The sequence below is a fragment of the Rattus norvegicus genome, chromosome Y, assembly GCF_036323735.1.
Source record: "Rattus norvegicus strain BN/NHsdMcwi chromosome Y, GRCr8, whole genome shotgun sequence".
In the NCBI taxonomy this organism is placed as follows: Eukaryota; Metazoa; Chordata; class Mammalia; order Rodentia; family Muridae; genus Rattus; species Rattus norvegicus.
Window position 1 is genome coordinate 37,127,509 of NC_086040.1, and position 11,562 is coordinate 37,139,070.

At 36.7% G+C, this 11,562-nt stretch overlaps 1 pseudogene; it reads right to left on the bottom strand.

Moving 5' to 3' along the window:
• LOC134484504 (solute carrier family 53 member 1-like) overlaps positions 1-11,133 on the bottom strand; it is a 33,203-nt pseudogene extending 22,070 nt beyond the window's left edge.
• Positions 11,134-11,562: the final 429 nt, after the last annotated feature.

Below are 11,562 nucleotides of genomic sequence, written 5' to 3' on the forward strand. Positions count from 1 at the left end.
ATGTCCTCTGAATGTCAACTTTTATTTGTGGACTAGCAAGCTGTGTGAGAGTTTTGTGCTAAGGGTTTTACTGATCACTGCTTACACAAAATAGTAAAATAGAAGCCTTTCAAAAATATGTGGTTTTAAACCTCCATAAATTTACCAGTTTAACCATTCCTTAGTATATACAGTTAAACAAACCTCTATAATTTTAAATCAGATGTAAGGAAACTTCTCTTAGTACCTTGTAATGAAAGAATAATGTAATCTGATATTTTTTTTTGTTTTTGAGAAAAGAATATAATTATATATATATATATATATATATGTATATATATATATATATCAGATAAGTCATCAATGCATCAAATATATCAATGTAAAACTGTACCAATTTAAACTATACTTGAATAGGAAATATATGTATTTACAAGTACAGGACTGCTTCATGTATAGATAAATTATGTTGGCTCAAAGTTCTGTTCACATTCCCTAGCCCCCTGTGATACTGGGGACAAAGCATCCATTTCCTCATAGTCCAACTGTTCAAACACAGAGGTCAGAAAACAACCTGATGGAGGTAGTTCTTTTTCTCTACCATCGTGCTCAGGGACTGAATTCAGGCTGTCAAGTTTTGCTTCAGGTGCCTTTACTTGTGAAGCCATTTTTACTGGCTCATCCCAACCTTCTTTGTAATTCTTCTTACATCGTGCTAAGGACAGACCACAGAGTTCTATGAATTAGAGGTAAGCTATATATTACTTATTTTGGGACAGGATTTTATTATGCGGCCAGGTTGGCCTGAACTCACTCTGTAAATAAGACAGGCTTGGACTTGTAATCCTTTTGCGTTGTTAAAGGTCTTTATGTAAACATAAGTTCCTCAAGGCTGAGTCTCAATAACGAGCTTTGTGATTGAAGATGGTGTGAAGAACCTAACCAGACTACCTTAGACTTTCCCTTTGAAAGTCACTCACTGTTCACTCCTTTATCTGAATGTGCCTGTGACTATCCAAATCTGTCAAATGTGTTCTCTGTGTGTGGGAAGCTTGGCATCAGTGTCTTCCCAAGCATTCTCCACCCTATTTTTTGTGACAAGGTCTCTGATTGAATCTGCAGCTCAATGATACCATAATAGGAGTGGCAAGCAAGTCACAGTGTCTATCTCCCCAGAGCTCGAGTTATAGGTGTTTGCTGCCTTTCACAGCCTTTACATGGGTGTTGGGGACCAAATTCACTACAGCCCTAAAATGTATGCTCAGCAGGGCACCATCCTTTACCAATCTGAAAGCTAAACATGTTATCAGACATCCTAGATCTATACAGAGTTCCACTTGTTTTGCTGTAGCCTGCTTATTGGCAGTGATCATCAAAGTGATAAATGCACTTATTTATGTTTCTCTTTGTTTTGTATCAAATAAAATATTATGTGATCACCTCCGATGGTTATAACCTGAGTCTATGCTCCCAGGCTACTAGCACTTAGGTTTGCCTCAAGAATTAACTATTCCTTATTTCCTGAGGTAAGTGCTGTATTTTGTGTCAATAGTACCTTCCAGCAATTTTAACTTCCTAATAAATATATTACTAGTATAATCTATCCCAGCACTCATTTATATCTAAGACAGGAGACAAATATTTCTGATAATTTAGTAAAAGAAGCCATATCGCATCTTTTTTCCAAATCATCTGTCAAATCTATAAATCAAGGTGCATACTGGTATTGAGTACTGGCATTCCTTAGCAAGAACTAAAATTAGGGAATTCCTGTGGATGTGTTTCCTTCACTGAGGTACTCAATTAAATTCTAACACTTAATAAGAATGGCTATATTTATCAATACTATTCTAGCACAGACCCTATGTCACACTGTGAAAGTTCAGGGACACCAATATCACGGTACTAACAGTGACCTCATCTGACATGGCATCAGATACATATTACAGCAACAGTAGTTTTGTACTTCTGAATATATCTCCCAATAGAGCCGCACAGAAAAGTTTACTGAGAACAATTTACGTGCGTATTTAAAAAGCTCTTTACTAATCTGCATTAGTCAAAGCTCTTTGCACTTTGTAAGGTGTGGGCTGATGCTCTCTACTCAGCAGACAAAGAAGGAATACATTTTAGTGCAAGGATGGAAAACCACTGACAGTTCATGGGAAATGGTAAAAATTCAAAATGAGTGTCTCCGTTTGGTTCTAAACTTAAAAGACTTTTTTTTTTCTATTCCCAACAGAAGATCAGTAGCAAGTCATAGCAGGATGGCATGGAAATGAGAAACTGAAGCGATCAGAGAACTCAATTTGCAGTTAAATGGGCTGTAAACAATCCTTACATGTTCATCAAAGAAAATACTTAAATATTAAATACTTGGTTGGAAGAGGGATTCTTGTGCACCTAACCATTTCTTAACCTCACTAATAAACAAGGAAATTTCAACCTCCCCAACCCCACCAAGGAAAAACAACAAAAAATCTTCAAAAACAAACAGAAAAAAAAAAAAAACACTCTAAACCACTAAATTAAAACCCAAGGCACCCATAGGTTAAAGCCACTGAGCAACAGACAGGATTGAAACAGCATCACAATTCTTACCAATTGACTGAAAATCTTGTGATAATAACTGTTAATTGAAATGAGATTAAAACTATATTCAAGGCTAAAGTGAGATGTCCGGGTTCTGAAGCCTCAGCAGAACCAGCAGCAGCGACGGCAGAGTCCAGGGCAACAGAATGCAGTAGTAAGGGCTCAGATGGGAGACCTCAGCCTACCTTTGTGAGTGTTGTAAAGGGCTGGAAATGTCAGGGTGAAGAAAGTCGTAGAGTATTTGCCAGGCAGCATTTCCTGGAAGAGGAAAGGCTCTTCTTGTGTCACGGTACCAGCACAGGCACTGGATGAAGCGAAGCCAAGCAGGAATGCACTGAACAGTGGCTCGCACTCTGTATGTATTTCTGTTGCAAAATTCTGGTTCTGTGAAGATTTCAAAGAAGAACGAAAACAATATCGCAATTCAAATAAATTAACTGTTCATACCATTTAGTCACACACTACAACTACCCATCAGCATATCCATAAAACCCTAACCCGTGCTTCACAGTCACTTTCTCCTATGCAGACACTACTTGCACAACCTCTTTAGTGGCTGAGAAAACGAGAGAAGCTGATGTGACTACTGGGCAATTCTTTTGGTGATTTCTGAATATCCTAGAACGAACTCAAACAATTTTGTACTTTTTTCAAGTGTAATAAAACTATAGGAAAAGAGTCTATGAATAAAAGGAAGAAAAACACATGCTTTGTTCTATGACTTTAAACATAGGAAAATGTAGAAATATCCCGGGTACTGAGACAGCTTTGTAAGTGGCAAGATACTATAAACATACACCCAGAGCACACGCTCTATGGCCTCCTCATAATCATAGAACGCTTATGGCTCATTATTGCTTTAATTGCTGCTCTGCAGTAGTTTTTGTTTTGGGGACAGGATTTCATTTATGCACCCCAGGATGACTGGCCATCCTATGGGTTCAGCCTCCTCAGTGCTGGGATTGCAGGTGAGTGGTGGCCTGCCATACCCAATTTATCATTATCTTTTGTGAGTACATGCTAGGTCTCTCTACATTTAGATCTTTGTAATTAATGCAAACTTCCTAACTAAATTAACTTGGTGTCACCTAAGCATGGGTAAAGAGCCAGAAGAAGGTCAAGACTTCTGAACTGACCAGGATGTTCTTTCTCAGGCATTCAACCTGATTCTAAGCAATCAGTACTTGGACCACTGGCTCCTACAATGGCATCCTGAGCATTTCTATGAGGACAAGCTGCTGGCACTCTAGCAGTTGTGATACAGCTACCAACACATATGAACGTTGAGATATAACTGCAGAATTCTTTAAATGTAAGTTGTAAATGTTTTGGCAAGAGGTTGACTAAAATCCTAACGCAACTTAAATGCCAAATAAATGATTTCAGATAAGGAGATTGCTAACAGGGTGCCAAGCACATTTAATTCCGTGTGTAAAGCTATTGGATGAGTTTTCATCATGACATTAACTGTCGTAGTTATCATTCCCAACAGTTCTTTGTTTATGCTGGCAATCACTAGTGTGAATACAAAATCATACTATATGTTGTGGATCATTTGGCAACAGGCCCTTACTCTCATCCCATTTAAGTTCAAATTGTAAAAGCAGATCATATATTCCAGGTCCATGTGAATCACTGACAGGGTGTTCAGCTGATCAGCCATCCAGAAATTGGCAAAGCCTACCTTATGAAAGGCAGCAGTAAATACTCAAAAATGAGAAAAAGATAGGAAAAAAATGAGAAAGCATAGAATCAGTTCTCTACTGCAAGGCTGACCATTCAGAATGACTGCTGTTAAAAAGGAAACCAATAAATAACACACGTGCACTAAGCCCAGACAACGAGGGTGTGTAACCCAGTAAAGTAGGAAGGAGTTGAATGCAAAATTGGAAGGTAAACAGTGGATGAGTGTGTGGTTGTTGTTGGGGAAAGCAGAAACCAAGTGGAGGGAGAATACGCTAGCCATAGTGGTTCGTTCCTGTAGGCCTTCACTTAGAAGGCTGAGGCAGCAGTGCAACAAGTTTGAGGCTAGCCTGTGCTACGGAGTAAGAAAAATAAGTGATGTAAGCACAAGAGGCAACCCGGTGTTGGACTACAAATCATTTGTTGGACAGGGTACACTTAGCTGACTACAAAGCTCTTCTTTGCCTATAAAAGACAGGAAGGGACAGACAGTGGTGGCTCATGCCTTTAATTCCAAAAGAGGGAAGAAGAAGCATGCAGATCTCTGAATTGTTATCCAGCCTGGTCTGGATAACAGATACTGTTTGTTGTGCAGGGGACCCAGTGGTACCTGTGTGGAGGAGAATGGATAGAGATAGCTTTTAACTTTATCCTCTTAGTCTCCCTTTACTTTATCATACAGAAGAAAATTTATAGATAATATTGCATTCCTCTGACACTATAGTAATTCTGAAAATGAGCTTAAATTCCTAGCTCTCTGGATGTATCCTTTTTTTTATTTAGTAGACACATTCAACCAGGGAAACTATGGCAGGCCTGCCCTCAGATGTGGTTGGTTCTTTCGCTTTATTCTATAAACATTTCTCTTCAGAGGGATACATGACTATATAATATGAATCAATCTTGAATATCATCTATAACAGATAAGGTTTGAATTAGCTACGGAAACAATAATAACAAGTTTTGAGATACTCGTCTCTGGAGCCGTTATATTTTGATTCTATGATCCTCAGCCTGTGCTGATAACCACTGAACACTCTCCAGGTCCCTTAAGATCATGTCCATGCACACACAATTTTACTCAAAAAAATTGGTAAAACCTGATCTGTGCCCAGGCAGTCATTGCACATGCCTTTAGAGTCAGAGGCAGCAGATCTGGGTGAGTTCAAGATTAGCCTGTTCTGTAGATCCTGGTCTCAGATAAACAGGGACACACTGAAATACGTGCCTTGAAAAATAACAACAACAGCAGCAGCAGCAACAAAAATAAACAAAACAAAACAAATTGATCGCTAATGATATAACTAAGGACTCTATTTTAAAACTTTAGTTAGCTTACTAGAAGAATGAGGTAATGTTACTATTGGAAAGTCTGGGACTTTGTGCTATCTAATTGGATTCCTAGTTGGGGCAAAAAAATGATAGGATAGAGGACAAAAGACTTCCTTAGTATAAATAGAATGCAATATATTTGACACAGTAACTTTGCAGAAAGATAGTACTTAAATTTCTTAATTTTTTTTGGGGGGAAAGAAGGTAGCATAAGTCAATTATAAAGATTCCGATACAACTATGAATATAAATGTTGAGCAATCTTTATTTTTAAGACCAAGTATTTTTCAGTAAAAATAAAGGAGAAAAAAAGGGAAATAAGATATTTATTTTAGGACAAAAGTTTACAAACATTTTCAATAAATAAAACAATGGTGAAAACATTAAGTTAATATTCTGACATACATTTTAGGGAATAATTTTATAAATGAAGTTTGAGTAAATAGTCGAACTGATTTTAAATCACCTATACCCTATAACACTTCTGTTTTGGTAATGATATTACAAAAGCAACAAATCACTGCTTCAAAGAAGACGTTTACTAGTGTGTTAATCCATTTTATACCTCACTCCAGCCTATTCAACCAATCAGTCTAAATTTATCATCACACAGTTCAGACCTAGATACACATCCATTCAACAGTGATCATTCTACTCATCAGAGAATGTAATTATGCATGAAATGATGGCTTCCTACTCCAAAAAAAAAAAAAAAAAGGACTCACCGAGGCACTGCTCACAAAGTACGCATCTATACCATCCTGCTATTGCAACATCATCACAGTAAGCTTTCTGAATCTTCCAAAACCGTCATTTAGAAATAAGTTTATAGAAATGCTAGATCGGTGGCTCTATAGTTATGTACTGCTGATTTTGTGGAGGAAGGAGCTTAGTTCCCATCATCCATGCTTGGTTCACCACTGTCTACAACTCAACCTTCAGGCATCAGACACACTCATTAGGCTTTCATGAATACCAACTACATATGTGGTACTCATACATATACAAATATGTAGGCACTCACTTATATGATTTAGAGAAAAACAAACACTTCATAGGGATTTATAGTTATAGGAAATCTAAGAGAATACTGAGGTAAATGCAGTATAAAGTAGCCTTGGACTTCTGATCCTTCTACCTTCAAATTCTAAGTAAGGGATTACACAATAACACTCTGCCTGACTCTCTTTTCTTTAGAAAGAAAAAAAGTGCTATATTTTACCACACTGGTTAATTAATTATAATATATACAATCAATTCACTATCTGACTTCCATGTTATAAATGTTCAAGTATATCTGGTATCCAACAAAAGCACTTACTCCTGAATCTGGGCACTATTCCCTTGTCCCAATGTGAATCCTGCCTCTAAGGCTGTACAATCCAACAGTCCAGTGAGACATTTGAGGAAGTCAATGCTAATGTACTATGCTCAAAATATTGTGCATGCCTTGTAGACTTACCAGAAGTTTAAACAACCAAAATCTGGATTTATAGTAGAAAGTTTTTTGGGGGGTTGATAAGAAAGAAGTGCATAAACCCATAAAGGGCAAGTGAATACACATATATTGGGATGATACTAATTGGAGCAAAGAAGCACGGCAGAAGACTCAGGAACCATAATATCACCAGGAATTCAGCAATCTGTAAAGCAGAGGGAAGACAAAAGAGAGAAGGTTCCTCATTATCATTACACAGAATAGCCTTTAATAAACAAATATATAAAAAATGATGCACAGTTCAATAATCCTCTAGTGGGAGGTTGACTTGAGCACTGATCAGGTTATTCATGAACACCCTTGCATTCAGTCACTCAGAGTGGAGTACATCTATGGAGTCCCAGTAAGTCAGACGCTCTGTGAGAGTGGAGAACACTCAGGAGACTCCCAGTGAGCTGGCCATTCTTTTAGCGAGGACATGTTCACAAGACTCTGTGCTGTACTACCTCAAAGGGATGATGATGATACAAATTGTTTCTTGAATTAAGTTAAAAGGTGAGGAAATTATTTACTCCAGCTTGTCTCCAACCATTTGTGTTGATGCTCAGTAGAAAAAGGAATTCAATCAGAAGATAGCTACCACAGTAGATTCTTATCAAGGACCACACAGTTCTATCTATTTCAAGTTTATAAACAACTGAAAGAAATATATTGGTTAGTTATCTACCATGTTCCCTTTAAATATCTTTTCTCATAATTCTCTAAGTCACAGACCTAGGACAAAATATTTCTACAAAGACATTCTGTATATAGATAATCTTAATAGTCAATAAATATGCATCTAGGCAAATTTCTTCTACCTCTTTATGCTGCAGAGTGCCATTAGATTAATTTCTATCAATTTTTTAATCTAGTTATTCCATAGTTCTATATGTTTTTTTTAATTTTCATTATTTTTCTAAAGTATAAAACAGCAGGTTTAAATGGCATTGAACAGTAAGACCAGACTTTGTTTTTGTTTGAGACATGCAGTCATGACAATCCTGCAGCATGCTATGTAGACCAGACTGGCTTCAAACACAGGGATCATCTTTCCTCTGCCTTCTGTATCCTGGCATTAAATATGTGCCATGCCTAGTATAAGACTAGTTTAGTCAATGGGAGCTTTCTATATGATACAACCTCTTCTACTTCGCTTTCTCTGTCATTACACTAATTACATTTACTTCTACTGCACAGATTTGTTGTAAAATGAAAAGATACAAAACACAAGGCAAATGTCACATAATAATAGTTGACATCTATGGAATGTTTAATACACTAAGAGTTTACTTTGTTCTTGGTACATTTACATTTAAAATAGTTTAAATCATTATAATAGCTTCATGAATTTAAATTATTATGCCTATGTTGATGGAGAAAACAAGAGCACAGAGAGGTTGAGGAATTTGCTCTGGATTATTGAGATAATTGTAACATTTGTTTGGCCTGGCCTTGTACTTGAAGGTACCCATCTTCCTCTGCCTCCACACCTGGCTGCAACTTTTATAACTGTGCACGAAGCTGGTGCTCTCAAGTACTATGTTGCTTATATGCCCATTCAAACCACTCGGGAACACTATTGATCTCCACTTCCTACAATTCTGATATTCAAACACCTTAGCTCTCTAAATTAAAGCTCTTAAAGACATCTACTCTCCAAATTACTTTTCCCAAACCTATGCTACACTACTCCCAGTGACAGTCCTAGTGCATCTTACCTTTTAAAAAGTGGGTTTTTCCCCAGCACCTACTGTGCTCTTTCATTTCATCTCAACCAAATTATACTTTCTTAATTTATATAATCATTTTTTATAAAAATATTTAGTAACTTAAAAATAACAGGTCAGAAAAAGTGTTGCTTTGAAATCAAATATATAAATCAAATATCAAATCCTAGTAGGAGAAATTATTTGATTTAGAATTTCTGGATCTCAGTTTCCTCTTGGTCAATAGAAATATCATCTGTTCTCATACTGGTCTAAAAGAAAAATGCTTAAATGATTAGTTATTAGGAAAATGCAACGTAAAAACTAAGACAATACCTCACATCCACTTGGATGGACGTAAAAGCACCCTCATACATTACTAGTAGTAATGGAAAGCGGTATAACCTCTATAGAAGAAAATAAGATGCTTTCCTATAAAGTAAAACATGCCCCAATCCTGCACACCTACCTGGGTTCCATTTCTTGCCCCAATAGGAGGGAAACAACTCACCTACATCACCCGTACAGTGTTTTCTGATCAATACATGTGAGCCATAGCAAGCACATGCATATATGTCCTAATATCATAATACAAACAATGAAAAATTTTAAGTTTAGAAGACCCAAAGAGTCTATGAATGGACGAATGGATAAACAAACAGTGATATGTGGAATGTAGTACAGAATGATGCCACAACGTAAATGAATATTGAGAACACACTAAGTGAAAATGCCACAAGACTTCAATCACATGTACTATCTACTGGAGGTATATCCATAAAGACAGAAAAGTTCTGTAGTTGTCGACAGCTGGACCAATAGAAATTTGTGACTGGGCTCCCTTCTAGGACAATAAAAGGTTTAGGTAGATTGTGCAACAATATTGACATCTTCTTGTAAAATAGTTAATTGTGAGGTCAAAAAACAGCTTAAGCAAGCATGACAAAGTGAGTTTGCACCATATAAAAACAGGCTTTGTCATAGATACTTATAATTTAGTGCTGTATCATGAAGCCAGTCATGCCAGGAAAGTTCACTAACCAGCAGCCTAGCAAAATAATCAGCCTGAAGTTCAGTGAGCAACCTGGCCTAAGGGAATAAAGCAGGGATAAGAAAGACATCTGTTATCCTCTTTTGGGCTTTTTCATGTACACATGCTGGGTATACCTGTATACAGGAATCTCACACACACACACACACACACACACACACACACACACAAAGAAAGAGTGTTCATCTTTTATACACTTCATTTCACTAAAAGAAATAATTACAAAGGGGGAAAGTAATAAAATATTGAAGTTGACATTGTAATTCCATCTTAAGATTAACTGTTTTAACTGTTTACCACTCACGGATTTGCTCCAACATTCCAAAATTTCTAATTCTGTCTGGTCAACTTGACATAACGTAGAGTGACCTGGGAAGAGGTACCCCTATTGAGAATGTGTTGTAACTGTGTCTCTGGGAGACGGTCTTGACTGATGGCTGATGTGAGAGGGCCGCAAAAAAACTCAAGTAATTGTGGAATAAGCTGAGTTCATAGAGTTTCTATCTAAGAGTAAGAATACCACCTCTGTGAATAATGGATCCATATAATAAAAGCTGCATACTGTTCTATTCTAAACTCTCACATAGTTTAAAATCTTAGTGAGAGGATACTAACATTCATTAGCATCTTTTGGGCTAAGTGATGTTTTATGTTGCTTGCTGTGTATAATTTTATTTTCACAGTAAAAAGTACATGATTTTACAGGAGCTAAATGAAGAAACAGAGTTAAATCAAGTGCTTCATCTAAGGACACAAATATTTAATTTTTGTAATCTGGTTCCAGAGCCTTCTGGACTTGTATGTAAAATATTTACAAATCAGAACATGTCTGTTAACTCAAAACAAAAAACAATGCCCCAAACAGAAGTCTATTCTAAATCTTTTCATTATAATCTTTACTGCATTGAGTCCAGTTGCTGGATATGTTTGCTTTTGTTGTTCTGGGTCCTAAATCACTGTTGAAACTCATCACAAAACAGTGCCTGCGCTTTACATCCCTTTCCGGCCATGGTAAGTAAACACTGTCTTCTAATACGAATTGTCAATCTTTTTGTCAGCTAAATGAAATAAGTGTATTTTTGGAGTTTGGCTTCTTTTGTTTATTTTTAAATGGTTAGTTTCATGTTCTATAAACCTCAGTTTTAAACTTTCATCTGTGTCCCTGTATGTGGCTTCAGTTCATTCCTCTCTCTTCTCCACACCATCCCATTGGGGAAAAAAAAACAAAACAAAACAAAACATCTATTACGTTGTTGATAGAACTTTGTATTGTTCCAGTTTGGGGACATAAACATAGTACAGTTACTCATGTTCTCGAGTGCTTATTCCTAGTTCTATGCACTTATCTCTATTCCTAGAGATGGTTCATAGGTTACTGCCCACAAACATAGGTTACCTCTGTTTTGGTAAATAGTGCCTAGCATCACTCTGAAGTGCTATGCCTACCTTTCACTTCCAGTATTACTACCAAGATGTGCCACTATACAGGGCAACACAACTCCTATACAGTCCAAATATATGGCTATGTGAGAGGCATCTAGGCTGCTACTGTTGTTGGCACATTGGCACAAAAATATTTCTTTGTATTGTAGCCTCTTAGGTTGTACATTTATAAAAAACAAAATAATTAAAATGATTTAACATATTACATATACTACCAATTATTCTCAAAAAGGATTTCAACAATCAATAGTCCTACCATTAATTTACAAGTGCTTATTGTAAACACTTATGTCTAC